The sequence below is a fragment of the Lichenostomus cassidix genome, chromosome Z, assembly GCF_008360975.1.
Source record: "Lichenostomus cassidix isolate B80296 chromosome Z, HeHo_3.0, whole genome shotgun sequence".
NCBI lineage: Eukaryota > Metazoa > Chordata > Aves > Passeriformes > Meliphagidae > Lichenostomus > Lichenostomus cassidix.
This window is the reverse complement of record NC_139511.1, coordinates 72,069,501-72,090,699: the sequence shown is the minus strand read 5'-3', so window position 1 is coordinate 72,090,699 and position 21,199 is coordinate 72,069,501.

The following is a 21,199-nucleotide window of genomic DNA, read 5'->3' as shown; positions in this document are numbered from 1 at the left end:
TCAGCACTGCTGTACAAGACTTGCCAGGCTGCAGGGCTTCTCCAGGCTTGCTGCCTCTGTCCTTTTCAACTCCACACTGCTTTAGAAAACAATTCTTACCCTTTGTAACTAGCCTGAAAGCCTTGCAAGGCCGTTGGTTTTAAAGAGGGGTTTAGACAATAGTTTTTTTGGTCCTCAGTCATAAACCAACCCCCGGCCATAGGCAGAAAAACATCAGGGCTCATCTGTTCTCTTGACCTTTCTTCCAAAATAATCAATATGTGCAGGCTGCCAAGCCTATTGAACTGTGTGGCAGTAGAGAGGATGTTTCATATACTCAGCCCTCTTTTCCCAGCTGGAAAACCAAAACCAGGAGAGGCTTAAGGATCCCCTCAGAAGATTTCTGCAAGGACCTGTATTGCAGCAGTCTTCCACATCAAGGTATGTGAAGCTAATGCCTAAAATAACAGCTCTCTAGCCATGATGAGAATTGTACAGAAAGCACTTACCACTCCTAAGCCAAAATCAATAGCAAATTTTTTTTCCTTAGCTCAAAAGGACAAAACTATTTGTTTCGCCATCACACCAGCAGGCCATTCCTCGAGATGAGCTGCTTCCATCAAAGGCAGCAGCGCCTGCAGAAACAGAATTAACTTAACTTCACTAGCCTCTAATCATAGAAGGATTAGGTAATTCTATCTGTTCAAAGTGGATAAACAGTTTCAATTGCCTACCATGGTAAGTGGGTCTGTTTTAAATTTAGAAACCTTTCATAGCCTTCTGATAGTGTCTTTCTTGTGACCTTGAAAGCAGCAAAATCCCTTTTAAGGCCCTGCCCAAGTTTCTTCCTTATGGAATGAAGCTGAGAAGCTGATGAGAAGTTGGGCATTTTTGCCAAGTGCTATGTCTCTATTAATGTAAAAATCTATCTATGAAGTTAGTTGGACTGTACTTTTGCCTATTACCCTCTGAATTTGCCCTCTGAATCATGGTCTTCTCACGCACACTGATGCCATCCTGTGTTGTTACCAGGGTGGTTATGGCAGAGTCTGAGGCTCCAGCACAAATCTGCAGAATAGATTTTGTGAGTGGGATGGAGGTGGAAAGAAAAGAGAGGTGGAGATAAGGGGCATGAAGCTGGGGGCAGCAGGTTCTGTTTGATGTACAGAAGACTTAATGTGTCACATTTCCCTAGCAAGGGAAATACACAGTTTTTTTCACAAGCAAACAGAGTACTCAGAATCTATTTCTTCCTCCCGCAATGGGTGCTTTTTGACTCTCCCACTGCTGTGCTTTACAAGGGTGTGTGTGCATATGTTTATTATGCCTCTGTAATACACCCTTCCTTCCTTCCTTCCTTCCTTCCTTCCTTCCTTCCTTCCTTCCTTCCTTCCTTCCTTCCTTCCTTCCTTCCTTCCTTCCTTCCTTCCTTCCTTCCTTCCTTCCTTCCTTCCTTCCTTCCTTCCTTTCCTTCCTTCCTTCCTTCCTTCCTTCCTTTCCTTCCTTCCTTCCTTCCTTCCTTCCTTCCTTCCTTCCTTCCTTCCTTCCTTCCTTCCTTCCTTCCTTCCTTCCTCCCTCCCTCCCTCCCTCCCTCCCTCCCTCCCTCCCTCCCTCCCTCCCTCCCTCCCTCCCTTCCTTCCCTTCCCTTTCCTTCCTTCCCTTTCCTTCCTTCCCTTTCCTTCTCTTTCTTTCCTTCCTTCTCTTTCTTTCCTTCTCTTTCCTTCTCTTTCCTTTCTTCTACCTTCATCTGACACAGATTTGTTTTCTTGTCTGCTCCACAAATCCCTGGTCCCATTTCAACAGAAATCTCCTTCTGCACAGATCATGCCCACATATTATTTTTTACATCCAGTCCTCACATCCCTCTCTTTACCTTGTCTCTTCAGAAAATTGTAAATTATCATTAATATATTGCTGATACTACACATCCCAGTATTTTGGATATTACACAACTGTGTCTGAGAAATGGCCTTTGATGAGGACTTTACAATGCAGAGAAATAAGAAAAATAAAGAATAAGAGGAACTAATGTTATTACATTCATGGTTGAGATAAGGAGCTAAGATACTTCCTGACTCAGGAAGCAGCTTATATCTCAGGAAGTGGGTGAATGGTTGTTTAGGTTCTGTTAGAGTCTGTGGACCCTGAGAATGTATATAAAAACTTTTTAACTGCTGCCTCGACCAACAGCACCGTGAATTATCTCAGGTAACAGAAGGGATACACTGAGTTTCTAAGTCAGTCCATGTTTCTAGTTGCCAAGTTTATCCAAGACTACTTTTGGTTTATCTTTTCTCCCCCTTGTTTTTATTTTAACCAACTCAGTAAACTATTATCTCTAGGTGTAAAGACGCCTTTGAACATTTCTCTGTTATTATAACAACTTTATTTTTTAAAAATACAGTATTCAGAGATTTAAAAGGCATCAAAATTGCAGTGAAGAATAACATCTGCAATTACAAAAACTGCACAGATTTTCATAGTCAAAAAATTTATGACTCAGACAATGGGTTTAAATTTTAAAATATAAATTATAATCCCACCAGGGATCATTTTTACAGTGCAAAAATACTCTTTGACACTGCCATGGGTTTTTATTAAAGACTTTATAAAAGGAAATCTTAAATAAATACAGCTGGTGCAAGCTAGAAGCAGGATGGGATTGTAGATGACAAAATTATTCAGATAGATGGATAGTCCCAAAGGTCCCTTCTTGACAGAGTTTGTAATCTTGATAACAGGGGAATTACACACAGGAGTATCAAAAAGAAACTGTGACTGGGGCAAAAGAAAAAGATGTGGGATACAGTATGAAATTTTCAGGGGTCAATAAAACAATCAGATGACACTGAGCTGAGTGGTGTCATTGACACCCAACCCTGTGTTGATTCCCAGAGAAGCTGTGGCTGCCCCTGGATCCCTGGCAGTGTCCAAGGCCAGGCTGGACAGGGCTTGGAGCAACCTGGGATAGTGGAAGTTGTCCCTGTTCATGGCAGGGGCTGGAATGGGTTGAGCTCCAAGGTGCTTCCCAACCCAAACCACTCTGGGATTCTATGATCCTATTACACAAGTGAGGGGTGGAATGCCATCCAGGGAGACCTGCAAGAGGGAATTCAACCAGGCCAAGTGCTGGTGCTGCACCTGGCCAGGGCAACCCCTGAGATCCATCCAGGCTGGGGATGAACAGAAGGACAGCAGCCCTGAGGAAAAGGACTTGAGGGTGCTGGTGGCTGAGTGATGGTACATCACCTGGAAATGGGAAAGATGGGGACAAAATTTCTAGCAAACTTGTGACAGAACAAGAGCTAATGGCTTTATACTGAAAGGGGGCAGATTTAAACTAGATATGAGGAAGAATTTATTCATGCTGAGGGTGGTGAAGCCCTGGCACCTGGCACCCTCAGGTTGCCTAGAGAAGTGGTGGCTGCCCTAATCCTGAAAATATTCAAGGTCAGACTGGATGGAGTTTTGAGCAACCTTGTCCAGTGGAAGGTGTTGCTGTCCATGGCAGGCTGGTTAGAACTGGATGATCTGTAAAGTCCCTTCCCTTCCAATGCCATCCAATGCAATCCAGTGCAATCCAATGCAATCCAATGCAATCCAACGCAATCCAATGCAATCCAACGCAATCCAATGCAATCCAATGCAATCCAGTGCAATCCAATGCAATCCAATGCAATCCAGTGCAATCCAATGCAATCCAATGCAATCCAACGCAATCCAATGCAATCCAATGCAATCCAATGCAATCCAATGCAATCCAATGCAATCCAACGCAATCCAATGCAATCCAATGCAATCCATACTCTGATATTATGATATTATGACCTGATATTATGACCCTGACCTATTAGGATTTGCTACAAGCTGATATTAATGGAGTTATGTGTGCTGCAACTATGACTCAAACATCTTGAGGGCTGTGCAGTGTGTTTCTAACCTTTTTTTTGGTTGTTGTTGCCAGTGATTATTCATGTTCTGATGCTTGCATTCTGCAGAAAAAAATTGGTAATTTTCTTCCAAACAGTATATAGAACCCCAGAAACATGGGCATTTGAACATATTTTCATGTCATTATTTTCTGTTTCCTTACACTCTTCTCTATTATCTACTGTTTCACACTGCAGCTTTGCCAGAGGTTGTCCTCATACAGGTTTCATCATGATGAGAGAAAAAGGGAATGTGAAAGATGTACATGAGCAAGATATCTTGGCTTTTCCAAGAGAATAGGAACAGGACAAAACTCTCTTTTATAGCTTGCTTTTTTTTGGCTTTGTAATTTTTCTCAAAAATTCATACCTTCTACAAAAGCAGTACAAAAGACTGAACCTTCTTGAAGAGCTCTATCTAAATTAGCTCTGTGCCTCAAAGTTTTGGCAGCTCTGAGAAAAATTTGTGTCAAAACCAGTTCTTTTCCAGTAACCTGTTCAGCCTTATTAGTTGAATTATTATTCCCTCTTGCAAGTGGAAAATTCATGAGTGTCTTTTCCAACAACATTTCATTATTGTTTTAATAGAAATCCTCTTTACTTTTCTTTTGTAATCAGCAAATGTACCAACTATTCTAGAAAATAATAGAGAATATTACAAACAGTGAAATAAAATGCTGGATTTATTACTTGGGTTTTCAGATCTAGTTCTGAAGCTCATGCTCACTGGTGAAGAGAAACAATACCTTGGGAAAAGCTGCATGTCAAGATAAAAATGTCCATTTGAAGTTTGAATTCCAGACACTAAATTGTTAAAGTGAGTTTCTTAGGAACCACATAAAGACTTACACATGCAGCAACTACTCAGTTAACAAATGAGAGAACAACAAGAGTCAGAATATAAGATGTTTGTCATCTTGTCCAGAAGAAGAAGGAAGGCAAAATTCACATAATTTTTACTAAAATGTCCTTTGTCAGTATAAGTCATATCATGTTAAAACGTTGCCCTTCTCTAGTGCCAGTAATGGAGAAATCTGAAAGCATTTTCCTGACAGCAATCCCAGACCACCTGTCTACAGTGACAAAATCATGCCTGGGACACAGCTCATGCATCTCTATCCTAAGCTAGGTAATTTTTTTTTTTCCCATGATGCCCCTATAGATCATCTGAGTTTGAGGGTAGTGTAGATATTCCATGAAGGAAGACTACTCATCATGTGAAATCCTCCCCAGCCTTCAGGGATTTAAAGAATAAACTTCCACTCGTTTCTTCCCCAAGCTTCTTTGCTAAAAAGATGCAAGAGAGACAGAGAGCCCAGGAGATTCCTCTCCATTACCTTGCATGACTCCATACCACATGCATGCTTCCTCACTCAAAACACATCCTCACATTTGAAAGAGGAGGTGAAAAATATGTGTTTTACCTCACTTTCCCTCCACCAATTCTCTGAGAGTTAGCTCTAAGTGGAGTCCACGCTCTACAGAAATAATGCCCATTTAAACACCTACATCAACCCACAAGTGCAGTGAGGCCTCCCACCCCAGTGAAACAACTGAGATGTCCTTGCCCAAAGGGCCAATGTTCACCCCACAGATGAATTATTTATTATTTTGCTCTTCTCCCCCACCCTGTGCTGCTGCACTGCATTTCACACCAAGCTCGGCACAAACCACACGACAGTTTCTGAGTGCATATGTGTGTGAAGGCTTAGAGAGGAGCACTGAATTTCCTGATACTAAAGGGCCCATTTCACATTATTTATGACCCCACTAGTGTCGAAGCAGAGACCTATAAATCGTAGGCATAGGCGTACTAATTCTAGCAACAGCAAGTTTTAGTCACATGTAATTAAAACATCCCAAAGTCTTTCAGCTCTAATGTATTTCCAAATGACACCACTGGGACAGGGGGAAATGGGAAATGAAAGAATCAGCAGTATTTCAAAGCTCTGGCCATTGTTAGCTTTTGGGGCTCTGTACAGTGCTGGCAGTGCTGTCAAATCTGCAGGTTTCCTGATGCTGTTTTCTGTCACATATTTTAAGGACGATGTAATTGATTTCCAGAAACAGCAGGGACTTTTGGATTGCTGGGAAGCCATCAGAAACTTCAGGAGGAACTTGATGTCCACACTGAAAAATAATACCAGCAAATTCTGTGATGGCTAACAACAAATTCTGTTGTGGCATCTCTGCCTGGATTAGATACACTAGAGAAGAGAAAATGCTTCTTTTCCATCCCTTAAAGTGAGCTAGAACTGGAGCCTGAGACTTCTATGAGTTTTAAGGAAGTCTGTGGTCTTCTGGTTTTGAGGTGACTTCTTGCAGAAGGTTAGGATTGTCTGTTTATTGTTCAGGGCACCAGGGGAAAGGTGATGCAACCTGAAGACAGCAAAATTTCAAATGCACCCAATGGATTTGTCATACACAGCTCTGGATTAACCTGTGAAATTCAAGCTGCCATTGTTGCCAGTAGGTCAGAAAAAATGCACCAAAAAGTACAACAGAGCTCTTCACTAATGCATAGCTCAAGGTCATCAGAAAAATAAATTAAAGCCAAGACTGACAGCAATGAGCATTGTGTGCAATGTTATTTGCTCTGCCCAGCAGACAGCAGAGGTTTGAGCTTCATATATGGGGTGGGAACATTTGCAGCTGGATTGAAGGGCATGCTCTCCATCTGGCCACAAGCTCCATGGATTCAAAGCCATGGTACTGCCCTGGCCAGCCTGCATCCAGGTGATCTGGGTGATCTGGGATGTTTTCTCTCTTAGGATGCTAAACTACCACATTGCGGGACAAAGCCAGCCCACAACTACCTGTGGCTGTAAAGCCTCCTCTTGGGCAGACAACTCCATCCCAGCCATTGCAGCTCCTTTGAAGCACCTGCTAAATAACAGTTTTCAAATGCCTAGGGCTGGCTCATTGGAGGATCACACTGATGTGGTGTGACAACTCCTACGCTCTTTTCCAGCCTGGATCCTCAGGCAAGGGATGGTGCTGGCTGTAGATCACAGGAGTGAGTGACCAGCCAAACCACATTGCTTCTGGCACAACTCTGGAGCAAGCCCTGGACCAGGGCAGTGCTGGCTGGTTTGCTGCTGGGAACTCATGCTGGGAATGGCAAACAGGACCATGGATCCAGCCCTGTGCAGACTCTACCCTTGCCAACTTATTGGTCAGGTTGTTTTTTGAGGGATATGTTGCTCTGTTTGCATCAAATTTTCTGATATTGCCTAATTTTAGTGAGTGTAGCAGAGGGAATAACTTAAGAAAATATTAGTAATGACAAGGAGGATGAAAGGAAAATATTATTTTTGTGGCCAAAATCCTAGGCCTGCAGATTTCTATGCTGGCTTGTTTCCTACTTTCCTTCTTTATTATTATTATTATTATTGTGTCCTTTTTCTCAACCATTCCCCATATTTCTTATCAGCAAATAATGAGCAGTGACTGACACATACTGTCGGAAATTATCTCTTGAAGGAAGTTAAAGTAAATGCAGAGATAATCATTGTGTATTTAGACTGAATTTGTCCTCTGAATTGTACTCTGGTGGTGGAAAGGCAAAATGTTTCTGTGGCAGGTGCTATCTTGCTCTGTACAGACTGTCTTAAAACAAACTCCCACTGGGTCAAATCCATGGTCCATCCAGGGCTTTGGAGGCCAAACAGGACCTTCCCTGGCCCCTGGGAAAAATGGAGCCAAGCTGCTCTTTTGAAGGGAGCATCTCATGGCATGAGCTGGAGTCAAGGAGTGTGCAAATGGGATGGTGCATTGGGTCCAGTTAGAGGGATGTAAAATGCAGAGTCAGGACCACAGAAAAGGCAGGAAAAGAGAAAGTGAAGAGAGCACTTTGAATATTCTTGCAGTTTTGAGAAAAGGTTGGGCATTTTGGCCAAAGTTCAGAAACCTCAAGAGAATGGAGGTCTTACTACTGTTATTTAGAATAATGAGAAGAGGCAGTGGTTGAGTTGGACTAAGAGTCTACAGAGGTGAAAAGGGTTTTTTTTTTATAGTGCTTTCATATCTTTGTGATTCATAACCCTATGCAGGCTTCTCTGCCTCTCAAACCTCCAGGAAAATTTTGAGTGGCCTGTTTGTTTTGTGTGTGTGAGATGACACTGAGTTGTCTTGGGTAAAAAATGGGGAGGATGAGGGCAGAGGTGATGGAGAACAAGGTGTTCTGTGTTCCTAGATTCAGTGGCTTGGCTGGGCTGCAAGTAAATATTCAGTGATCCTTATGGGGACAATGCATTTTCCGATATTCCTAGAGAACTGAAGTTTTCCTGAAGGTGCCCTGTGCTGTCCCCTTTGCTGGGCAGAAAAATTACATCAAGGTATTTCAGCTACATTACCTTTTCATCCGACACAATGCTCTCAGCTAATTTCTACCTGCAGTTAGAGGTATCAAAAGTTTCGCCTTTTTCTGTTTATGAGGTCTCTGAGTTTCCTATCTGTCAGAAATTCATCTGAAGATTTTGTGGTCACCTAGTCTTAGATCACTAATATCAGGAGACAGATCAGAGCTCCTTTTATACTTCAATTTCCTTTGCTTCTCCCATGTATTCAAGTATCTGTTTACAGAAATACTGCCAAGGTCTTCTCATCAGTCAACATTTTGTGCTTGGGTGTTGATACTGGTGAAGCATCACAGTTACATTTCTCACTCTCAAACCCATCGAAATACTCTGCCAGCTTACAAAAACTGCTAAGAGCAGCTTGGGATCCAACCAGTAGGATTTCTGTGGCCTCAGCTTAGTAATGTAAACTGCAGATGTTTTGATGTTTGTTTAGTGGTTTGACTCCTTGTATAGGTGATAGAAAAGTATCATCTGGTTAATTGCATTCGTTTTGGACAGCTGTCCCACATGCTCTTTCTGCTTCTCTGGAGAGTCACAAACAGCCATCACATGAGGGTTTGGGTTGGGAGGGATCTCAGGCTCATCTCATTTCCCCCATACCCTGGGTGGGGTCTCCTTCCCCTATCCCACGCTGCTCCAAGCCCTGTCCAACCTGCCCTTGGACACTTCAGGGATCCAGGGACAGCCACAGCTTCTCTGGGCACCCTGTGCCAGGGCCTCACCACCCTCACAGCCAGCAATTCCTTCCCAATATCCCATCTCTCCCTGCCCTCTGGCACTGGGAAGCCATTCCCTGTGTCCTGTCCCTCCATGCCTTGTCCCCAGTCCCTCTGCAGCTCTCCTGGAGCCCCTTTAGGCCCTGGCAGGAGCTCTGAGCTCTCCCTGGAGCTTCTCTTGTCCAGCTGAACACCTCCAGATCTTCCAGTCTAGCTCCAGAGCAGAGCTGCTTCAGCCCCTCAGAGCAGCTTTGTGGATTCCTCTGCATGAGTCCTTCGTTACACTCACTACAACATGGGCTAAAGTAGTTTAGATTAACCTCCATATTTGACAGGGTTAAAATTAGGGCATCATAAAAAAATTGTGGATGCAGGAATTATTTCCATTCTCTTTTCAAAGTACAGTAGGCAATCAGATCAGATAGAGGCAAATTCAAATTTTGTTGCTTTTATATGCTGAAATGTTTCTGGCAGCAGCTGAAATGTTCAGATTCTTTATATATAATTTTCATTGCTAAGTCATTGAATTTTCTCAGTGGGAGAAATGAGAAACTTGCTTGTTTCTTGACTACCAATTTCACCGGAAGGAAAAACTCTGTTTCATAAAAAATATCAAGTTTCACATATTTTTGGCAATCCTACATCAGAATGATTTGGATTGATTTCCAAATTTGTGTGAATAATAATGGGTAAAAAAGAGCTCTGAGGAGCTAACGGATCCTTAGCCCATAAATTTGGGCAGCTTGTGTTCACATCCATGTGTTAACCCAATTAGACTTTGATTAAAGTCATTGAGAGAAACACCAGGGCAGAAGCCTTCATTCAACAGATTCATTTCACACACACACACGGAGAGCACCAAAAAAACCCCAAAACAACCAACCACACCAATAAATGCGAGACACAGCCCTACCCCTAAAACCCAGTAATGGAAACAAATAATCACTAATTCTGCTTTGTGACTTCAGCTGCTTTCAGGGTAACTTTTGAACAGCTGCAACCTGATTTTTTTGTTCTTATACAAAAGTGAATTGAGAACCTGTTTCCCAGATTTATTTTTTTCCCCCACAAATTTTACCACAAAACAAGAGATGGAGCTGGAGGAAGAGGCCAAGAAGCAGAATTCAATTTTTGAGGCTGAACCTATCTTTATTTAAGACCTGTAGTTTTGTACATAGCTGCCTGTCATTCGGATGCAGAACTAATGTTAAGCATTAAGTATTAAGGAAATCTTTGCTCACACACCTACAGGCAACTAATGATTATAAGATTTTCCTTGTTTTTCTTTGCTGGGAACACGTGTGCCTCACTCCAGGAAGCATCCCCCTGGGGACGTGCTGCTGGGGACACCTCGGCGCTCCATTTCTCAGTGTCCTTGCTGTGTGGCCTGCAAATCAGGGTGGCAGATGTCTGCTGCTGAGTGCTTGGCTTTTTTTTTCTTTTTTTTCCCCTCCTTGTGCTTCATCACTTGGTATTTTTAGTTGCTAAATGTTGCTCACACGGCTTTTTCAATTAGAAAAGTGACAAACTCTGCAAAATGAATTCCAGCACTTGGAGAACATCAGTATCAATCTCCAGTGCTTGCTCACTGACTTTGCAGGATGGACTTGTTTTTTTTCCTTGAACTGAATGCTTTGATCTATTTGTCTCCAAAATAAATAAACAAAGTAAAACACCAACTGAGAATGTTCCCATTTAAGGATGCTTAGGAAAAGGCATGTGTCCAAATCCATTCCTGTGCCTCACTTGGGGTGTGGTGGTAGGAGAGTTAAGACACTGTGCTGTGGACACAGAGCTTTTATTGAAGGCTGCCAGTGCTTTTCTAAACAGTTGTGTGGTTAGAGAGTCGAAAGTGTTCAGTTATGATGCACATTTATCACTGTCCAGAAAATCCTGTGTGCCTTATGCACACTTCTCCAACGTCTAGGAATGAGATTTTAATATACAAATTGGCCAGTATTTGCCCTAATTTAAGGAAAAAGAGCTAACAATCCATATGGGGTAGAACTGATAGATGAAACCTGTGCTGCAAATAAATATTGTCCTTTCCAGGTATTGTTTAAGTGCTAATGGAAAGTGTTTTGACAGTTTAGATTTTTTGCATTTCTTCTTAATATGGATTTACTTTTTACTTTGGTTTTCTCTTTTGAGAGTGCAAGAATTTATACAAATTCAGGCCAATCAAGGCAGTGGCAAAACAGAATTATGATACTTGGGAATTATTTTTATTATTTTTATGGTGGTGGGTTTAAGAGCATCCAGACATTTAGGAGAAGTTTAAGAGATGCCTGTACTGGAGGAGTCACCTGTTAACAGTCAATCTGCTTCACTGTACAAGCCACCTGGTCAGAAACTGAGGTTAGACAAATTTAGGCCAGGAGTTTAAAAAAGGGCAAATTTGTAATCACGAAGGCAGGAACACCTTATATGAAGCTACAGTGTCTTCTTCATCCCTAAAAATACCTAGATTTAGAGGGAGATGATATAACTCAAATAGAGGTTGTAGTGCTGTTATTACAAAGGGAGTCAAACTAGGTGACTGTAATGCTCCTCTCTAGACCCAGGCTCTATATTTATTACTTTTCACTGATTATGAGCCTCAAATTGTGTAGCTGTAGCATTAGAGGGAGCTGTGGGCTCCTTCTCCTAGCAGAGACACAAGCTGAGAGCCAGGCGCCTTGGGGAAGTCATTTCTTAGGAACCTGAAACAATTAACACCATCACAAACCAAAAGGCTAATTATTCCAAAAGGAGTGATGAGTTTGGGGCATCTTTTAGTAGGCTGGAGACAGGAGAATCTTTCGGGTGCCCCAGTCAAGACCAGGTTGTTTTACCCCCTTTGCCCAAAGTCTACCCAACCCACCTTTGCTGTGGGATTTTCTTGCTTTGGTGTTGGCTTTAAGTCACACTCTCTGAGAGACCCCAAGGTGGGCTCAGGGCCACATGTTTTACCCTGATGGTTTGTTTGTTGACCCTTGCTGAGCTACCTCTGAAAGCTGTCAACTTCCCTGCTGTAGAAAGCCCCACCTTTCAGGGCTGAGTATTCCAAGACAAATGATTGGGATTCAGTGACAGGCAAGGAGGAAAATCAAACAGGACACTCAACTCAGCCCAACTCAATTAAATTCAACAACTCTGTCCAGGCTCAACAATTTCACTGTCACTGTCACATGTTCTGCTAGCCAGTGACTCAAGAGCCCCAGATCAATAGTGGACAATGAACAGAATGAGGAACAAGAAAAATCCTGTCTACACTTTGGAGTAACAGCTTTGCAAGATTCTGGGATTTTTTGAATCAAAGGTTCTTGTTTCTCAGAAGTAAAAATACCCAACCCTCTACCATTCCAGAAGAATTAATAGCAGTGCCTGGAGTAGGTTTAGGTAAATTGTTTAAAGCAATGATGAAAAATCTCAGTTTTTAAATAATTTTTCTTAAGTGAGGCACCTCCAGATTTTCATGCCTTCACTCCTAAGAGAAGTCTGTCAGTTTCTCAGGGCTCTGCAATTCAAGTGTGTCTTTGCCTGGTTGGAAGATCACCTCTCTCACAACCTGACATAACCCCACAGAAGCCCTGCTACAGAAAGCACTAGTTCTTCAGGGGTCTTAAACTGATCTAAAATTTGAATAAGTCCACAGCATATGCCAAGTAATGCCAAGCAGAGAGACTTCTATTTCACCTTTCAGAAGAGCAGCCTGATTTTCAGAAAAGATGTGAGTATATTCTGATAATCATTCAAGTATTTTGTTGAGAAGGCATGATCAGAAAACAGTGACTATCATTAAAAGCCTTGGACTCTGAAAGTGGGGATTATGGAGCTGTAAGGAAGCAGAAGGAGCTTCCCTTTAAGCTCTCTGAATACCTCTTTTAATTAGAAGTTCAGATTATTACATTCTAGAAACACCATTGTTGTGGGTTAACCAAGAGATATAAATTCATGAGTTAGGTAAACATCAATATGAAGTAAACCTTAATGAACTCAAATAAAGTTTATTCTATAAAATATCTGCTAGATTTATTTCTTACATCCTGGTGAGAGTAAACAAAACCCCTCTGAGATACAAAGAGCCATAAACTGAATCTGAGTGAACCCAAGATTTTCTTTGACACCATGGAATAACCTTTGACAACATTACCAAGAGAAGAACCTGACCTGCAAAACTGGAAATAAAGATGGAAATGTGGTCAGTTGTCATTTGGAACAAAGATGGAAATGTGGTCTGTTGTCATTTGGAACAAAGATAGAAGTGTGGTCAGTTGTCATTTAGAACTTTTCAGCAGTTAAAGGGCAACTCCTGTAAAGGAAACTTGCTGTGAGCTGAAAAAGAAGAGGATACATCTGTCCCAGTGTTGTCTTCTGATTATGGACAGATGCCTAATGAGATTTGCCATCTAATTTTTATAGATATGTAAAAATAGGTGAGTATTCCAAAATAAATCACTGCAGCTCTGACCTGCACAGTCTGTCTCTATATATGATTCAACTGCTGCTGGAAAACTGCATTTGATTAACATCTCTGCATTGCCAGCAAGTTGTTGAGGAGCAGAATTGCTTCATTTTATTTGTTGTCTTCTGATCAGAAGGCTGTAGGTATGGATTTATAGGGAGAATTAAAAGAATCATATTTGAATGTATACAGTGGAAGAGGCAATTAAGAGGAGTTAGGAAAGGCCAAACTTCAAGAGACTGTTAACATAGAAGAACAACAATTATTTGGCATGATACCCAGGGTAAAGCTAGCAGCAAGATAATTCAATCAAGACAGAGAAAATGTGAAATTTGGACAGAGTTTATAAGAAAATGTTCTCAGAGAAAGACTATGTGGGTATGGAGTAATTTGAAATCCCTGAAAAGAAAGATTTCAAGCCAGGCAAAACAGAACATCAACAAATATTCTGATGATAACTCTCACAAGAGCAAGAATATTGCCTGGACAGTCTAACTGGTTTCTTTATCTAAATTTTGTAATTTTGATTTCTGCTTCCTGATGCGTGATACCTTCAACAGGGTAAGTCCCTTGAACAATAACTATGGTGTTGTGGTTCATTTGCCTTTGTCAGGGCTGGTACTACTTTTCTACAGTAAATGTCCCACACTGTGGCCCACAGTGACCCACAAATCAACTGTACCCACAAACACACCTGCCCTGGCTGTGCCTGCAATAACAACCTGTCTAGACTCAGCATCACCTTCAGACCAGACCTAGCTCTGGCTGAGGCTCAGGATATAGTGGTACCCTGAATTTATTCGTGTGGACCCTGCAGCAGGTGCTGTTTTTGCTTGTTAATTTTTTTCAGCAGCTGGTCACAAGGGAACAAAAGCTGTTGGTGAGTTGTCTACTTGCTGAGTGCTTGGCCACTAAAGATTCAACAGACACATTCATGTGTCTGTTGGGCTAGGAGGAATTTGGGTGCTTGAAAGCAGCTGTGACAGCAGAATCTCTGTTGGAAAATTGGGAAAGGTATTCCCAAGAAATGAGAAAATTGGGCCTGAGAGACATTCAGGTGAAATGTAATTCTTAATGAGATTTTTGGTGCAGCAGTTGCACTGTAAATGGGGCACTTTTTAGTAGCTCCCAATTAACATTGCATGGAAGTAGAAAGGTGGAGTTCTGAGGGAGACTCCAAACAGTTTATGAATCTGTGTCCATTTCAAGAAATTATTTCATCCAAAAATAAATACAGTTTTTGAAGGCATTCACACTGAAGTGCTGTTCCATATGAAATACTTCAACACAGGAAATGCCAAAGCAATTCCTGTCAGTATTTTTTAAGAAATATTTTGACTTTTGTTTCAAAATATTTTTTTTTAATTTAAAAATTGACTGCAGTGAACAGGAAGGAAAAAAATTAAATAAAAAAATCCCTAAATAATCTCAGGACACTAAAAGAAGTTTATTTTTGGAGTGAACAAATTCCTTTGAGATGACCCCAAATAAAGTTTGTTATTATGCTTTCTTTTGCCTAGCTAAAAATCCTGAACATACTTTCTACCAGACCTGCCCAGGATTTTCTCTTGGATTTCTTTTAGGCTTCTGAACAGAAAAAAATAGAAAAAAAAATATTCTGTCTCTGCTGTGGAATGTATTTCAGGGAGCAGTCTTGCCCTCATTGGAGATGACACTGCATCTTTCTTATCGCTATGACTAACTTCCAGACACCCAAATTGCCTCCTAACATATGGAAGATGTATGGGTTGGATTTTTTGTACAAGCCAGACTGCAGCAGATGGGTGAAATATACAGCACTCTGTCTTTGATTTAGCAAAAATAATCTACTTCACATTCATGGAGACTGCATGGTTTTCCCATGAAGTTTCTATGCAGGCTGACTTCTCTAAGGGCTCTGCTAAAATTTCAAATAATTTGTAACTTGATTATGCTAATTTTTTCTTCAGTCAGGGAGAATATAGTGTATTTGATGCCCATTTTCTCTTCCTCCACCAGCTCTATGACATTCTCAGAACAGCATTAGGGTCTTAAAGCCAGAGGAAAACTTCAGCTCCTCAGGTTTCTGGTGGAATGACCATAAAAGGAGGCTGTAGGACATCCCAGGCTAGTTCACAGAAGACTCTGTCACTCACACAGAGCAGGAGGCGAGAATGCTGGACCTTCTGCACATGGACAATGAGCTGTTGGCTTCAAGGATGGCTCCCAATGAGCTCCAGATCTCAACATGATCCCATAGCTCAACTTCTCACCCAGCAATGACCTGGCCCATGCAGGGTTGTGCTTGTCCAGTGACTGTGATGGTCACAGAAACACTTGGGTGACAGTCATACGATAGAAACAGCTCTGATGTTCTGCTATCACTCAGGACATGACCCTGAGTTTCACTACTCATAGGCAAGAGAGGCACTGAGGGGCCATAAGCCACATCTGTCTGAAGAGCTAGATGGTCCTGACCCCCAAATTCAGTTATAAATATCTGTAGGATGCTTATAAACCAAGGGCAGTGAAACTCTTTCAAGCCCAAATTACATGCTGTCACTCCAAATTCTAATTTCATGGCACAATTTTTCCTCTCTGTTCTCACACAACAGTGGTGAGACAAACTACTGTTCAAGATGGGTGGAAAAAAAGGAGAAAAATGTAAAATAAAAGAAGATGCTCAAATCTATCTGCCTGTGATGGGAGGTGGATGCCATTTAAGGACCCTAGGCTGAAGGGATGCTTTCCTCATGCCTCAGATAAGGACATGAGGGATATGAGGGGAAGAGCAAGGCTGACCCTCTCTCTGCTCACTCCTGCTGGTGCTGGCAGTGTTGCAGAACCAACCCATTTCACAAAATGAGCCTTTTCCACCGTGTGGCTGTGTTTTAGAGGTCTGCTCCCTCCCACACCAGTAAACTCATGTTTTTCAGGCTCCTTGGTGCATCCACACCTTTCTCCGCCGAGCAAGGGCAATGAGCCTCAGTGCTGCATTTGAAGAGTCAAAGTAGGCTCTTGCTAAACTCACTGTTTGGGGTTTTTTTTCTTATTTTTGTATTTTTTTGTTTACTTTTCCGTGCTAGGCTGTGCAGCAGGAGCTGGCAGATGGACTGCAGCTCTGCTCTGTACACCAGGTGGCCTCAGTGCCATGTGCTTCAGTCCCCATCATCTCAAGGTGCAACCATCACTCCTGCCGATGCCCTTTTTGTTTGCAGTGATCTGAGCACGCTTTACAGTGCAATGAAACAGAGCCAGGAATCGTGCAACAGGAGAAAATATAGGAGATAAAGCACATGCATGGATGGGATTGATAACAGAAGGCATCTGCTAAACACACATAATGTTTATATGAAACAGCTCTGCAGACAATGAGCATTGCTGTGTTGTAGCTACCTGGAGGGACAGAGAGTTGTTATCCTCTTCTCTTAGAAAAAAGTTCTTAAAAAATGAAAGCCTCAGCCACAGGCAAGCATTTTGCATGTTGCCACATAGTGATTTATTCATTAAAGAGGAGATAGAAGAACCAACATGTGACTGATAAACCCTTTGCACGGGAAACTGCAGAGGCTCTCAGTGAGAGGCTGATTGTTCCCATGGAGGGAAGCTACTGGTGGAATCTCTCATCTCACTGAACTGATTTAATATGTTCACGAAGCAGGAATACACTGATTAAATCTGCTGGTGACATGAAGTTAGAGGATACTATCAGTGCAATGGAAAACTGTGAGTCACAGAAACTTGGCAAGGTTCAGTCATACAAAATGTAGGTTGTCCACCCATGGTGGCAGTCATCTGACTAAAAGCAAATTTCTGTGGAGGAGTTACCATGAATTCTCTTTACTGTTAGCAGCAACAAAAGCCCTTTAAGCATACTATCCATGTCTTTTTAAAACAGATACCTAAGGTACATTTAAAGGACTTTGCTCTAAATGTACCCATCACTCACTCTTGATGGTAAGGACTCCATAAGGAGTCTGGGTCAGTTGGAGATGCATGCACTGTGCTCATCTAGATGCTGCAAGATTAATCATGTTTGGCTTTAGAGGAGAATAATAAATTCTCTTCAAGATGGTGCCATCCACGGGGAGGGACAGAGGAAGGGCAGCTTGCTTTCCTCAAGCATGGAGACCTCTGATCTGATTTTCAAATTGGAAAACAAGTGAACGAATAAGAAAACAGAAGGTAAACTAAGATCCTGGGAGTGTTCAGCCAATGTGTGTCCCGTACTGAAAGGCCTGCTATGAGACAGAAATGAATAATGACTGAATTTCCACTGGGAGCAAATACAAAGGGTGTCTGTGATGATGAACAGGCAGTGACCATTGCTTCAGACAGAACTGAGGTAGTTTAGTCAGAGGGAAGGGAAGGGAAGGGAAGGGAAGGGAAGGGAAGGGAAGGGAAAACTGTGGGATTTTCCAGATGCAGTCCACAATTTCTTTAAGAAGATTAGCCTTCAGCTTGTGAACCACCTCTTGCTTTCCTCAATATTATCATTGCTAGAGCCAAGTTTTCAATAATTTTTCTTAACCTGTCTCCCCACATACCATGCTGGCTGCATCTCTCCTCAGTATTGCTTCCTTCCCAGCCGTGCCTACTTGGTCAAGCAGTGTCCCAGACCCCAAGCTTTCACATTCCCTGTAGGCTTTACCAAGGATTGCAAAAGAACTTCTCTGACTCCATGGGGATTAACCAGGCCCAATCTGGGCCAGGGGTCAGTGCCACATCCTATAGCTTGACTTTTCCCTTCCCTGTTTAGCCTTTCAAAAATAGGAGAGGAACTGGAATGCTGAGAAATCAGAGGAGCCATAAGGATTGCAACTGCTTGCCAGAATGGAGGGATACATGACTGGAGAGACAGAAAAATCACAGAGAGATCTGAGAGAGGGAGGGAATGGGGAATTAAAATGATCAACACCTAGAATTAATCCATCAGTCAACAGAGATTAATTGCAATGGGAAGCAAGGCAGGGCTGTGCAATACCTGATGTATTCTATTACAGCAGCAGAAGAATTCTACTTCCAGGAACTGCTTAGTGGCTAAATAACTCAGGTTGCTCAGAGAAGCTGTGGCTGCCCCTGGATCTCTGGAAGTGTCCAAGGCCAGGCTGGACAGGGATTGGAACAACTTGGGATAGTGGAAGGTGTTTCTGATCAGGGCAGGGAGTTTGGGGCGGGATGAGCTTTACAGGTCACTTCCAACCCAAAGCAGTCCATGATTCCAAGTTGGTTAAGACATGGGAAATAATTGAAGTTCCGTGTCCCTAGGTTTTGTAAACAAAACCCACAATCCTCCTACTTGAACCCTTTGCATGTTTCCCAAAGCATGACACTCACCCCCTCAGTCACCCCTCACCTCTCATGGAAAGCCACCAAAGAGCAAATGGTTGGCTTCTAACAGGACGAGCTTCTAGAACAGCTCGTCAACAGATGAAATAATTGGATGTGTCTTATAAGAAAGCAGAGGGCTGTAGGAAAGGAAGGAAATGTGGTTTGGAGGTGGCAGAGCTGCTCGTGGATGGTGGTGAAGCACATGGGTGAGTTTGAGTTCAGACATTGAGACCAAGAGTCAGACCAGAGACCACAGCAAAGGCCTGGTAAGGACATGGTGAGTCAGATACTGGGCAGTGGGAGAAACGCTTTTCATTATTGTAAACCAAGACTGTTTTTTTCCTCCCACACTGCTTTACTGATCTCTGGAACTCACTACTATGAAGTATTACTGGGCATGCAATTTTGCAGAAGGGAGATATAGTTGGGAATACTCTGAGTTATCTCACAGAGGATAGATGCATAATGGAAGTACAATGTAACATAAACTCTCATACTTCAGGGTATACAATCATTACTGCTGACAGGTTTATATAGCAAAATTAGTCCATAATTGCTCAAAGGGAATTCTTGTGTCTTCCTCTGAGGAACTCTTGGAGGAAGAATCTGGATTAAAAGCATTGCTAATTGTATCCAGCACAACTCTTCCTATATCTAAGCAAATCTTTTCCATTTCTGACTCATATGATATGGAAAAAAAATCATATATCCTGCAGATTACATACATTTCAATGAGAAAAGAAGTTTAATTTCTGTGAATGGGATTCCTGGGAAAAGCTGTGAGATCCAAAGAAAAGCAGTGCATGAGCAATTTTGCAGGGCTGTCCTACCTGCAGGCATCTAATGGAAGTGCAGTTGTCAATAGTCAATGAACAGCTCCCATAAAATAAGTGCCTTAATTGCAGGGTCCCCTGAGACTTCTTCCTGAAGTCCTCCCCTGAGTACTACTTTTCTCTGTAGTATATGTCCAGCTCTACAGAAGACAGATTTGCTTTTTCCTCCTCTTTTCTTTTTTTTTTTTCAAATTTTAATTTTAATTTCAATTTTATTTGGACTGTAATTAAAGATTAAAAATCGCAGCATGGAAGTTAATGTTCAGGGAACATAGTTAGAGGCTGATATGTCTCAAGGTTCACAGGGCATCCAACTTCCCTGGGGGTGTCCAGTAGGTGCTGTTAAGTGACTCTTTGGTGCCCAGGTTTTTGGGGCCTCAGGTGGTACAAATTCACAGCAAAGATGAAGGGAACCACATCTGGTTATCCTGTGGGATTCCTATGGTTTAAGGAAAAAAAGTAGGCTCTTGAGACCTCAGCTGGTGTCTTAGACAGAGATCCTTAATTCTGTAGCTGTGCCAGTTAATAGACTGAAATGTCTGAAGAGGAAAAGAATAATTATTCTTCAGGATGGTAGGAACATATGATGGAATTCCCCATCCTCTGATAAACATATCTACAAGCAAGTGATCAAATTGAAATACTTTTGGTTCATAAGCAGCTAATCTGCAAAGAAATCTCTCCCCTGTTCCTCCCATCGCCTTCACAACATTATTTTCATTTCTATCTAGATTTGTTTTCTTGTTAGTCTGTGGCCTCCCCCTAAGGATGTAACTGCAGATGGATGAATTATTTTATTTTATTAAATATTATTCTTGGCTTTTTGGAGATGTTTTTTGTTTTGCTTTAATGATTATTCCTTCTGGTGTTATTTCAGTTTTCAATTACAACTTGTGTGTGTATGTGTCTGGTACACTACCATTTTGTAAATGGATGTATGCACTTATTGTTAATTGATTCCCCAAATAAACCCAAATGCTTGCATTGAAATAATGTATTATATTTCTTGCATGCCACTGAGCTGGATGCCTTCCAGTTTGGCATCTACTGCTGCTCTGGAGATGGACATTTTTCTCTCCCTCCCATTACCCCTGGAGTGAACAGAGATGATGTTATGTCAATTTTCTCTGCAGACCTCATATCACTGGTTGATGTCTCTGGATAAAGGTGGCTGAAGTTGCACCTCTAAGTGTGTATTTAGCCATCTAGACAGACAGCTGCTTTAAAATAAAAACAAAACAAAACACTGAACTCTCAGCAACCCACAGGCTTCACTGAGGGTTTTCTTCCCTGAAGTCAGGCTGTTATGAAGGGTATTTTTCAAAACCAGCCCTTGTTGGCTATATCTGCTCTGACCAAAACCACTGTCTGCTTGAGAGTTATAACAGAAATGAGAATTAATCCACAACTGGTCCTTTGGTGAGTTTTTGCAATCCAACTTTTTTTCCAGGCTTTAGCTAGAAAACACAGTTGAAGTCCCTGATGGTGGGACTGTGCATTTCAGCAGGTTTCAGCAGGTCATTTAGTCCCTCCTTACACCAAAAAAGAAAGATAATCCCCTTTCAACTGTGATTCACCCCACATATTACAAACATCTATCTTAAGAGTAGATGAATCATTTCCT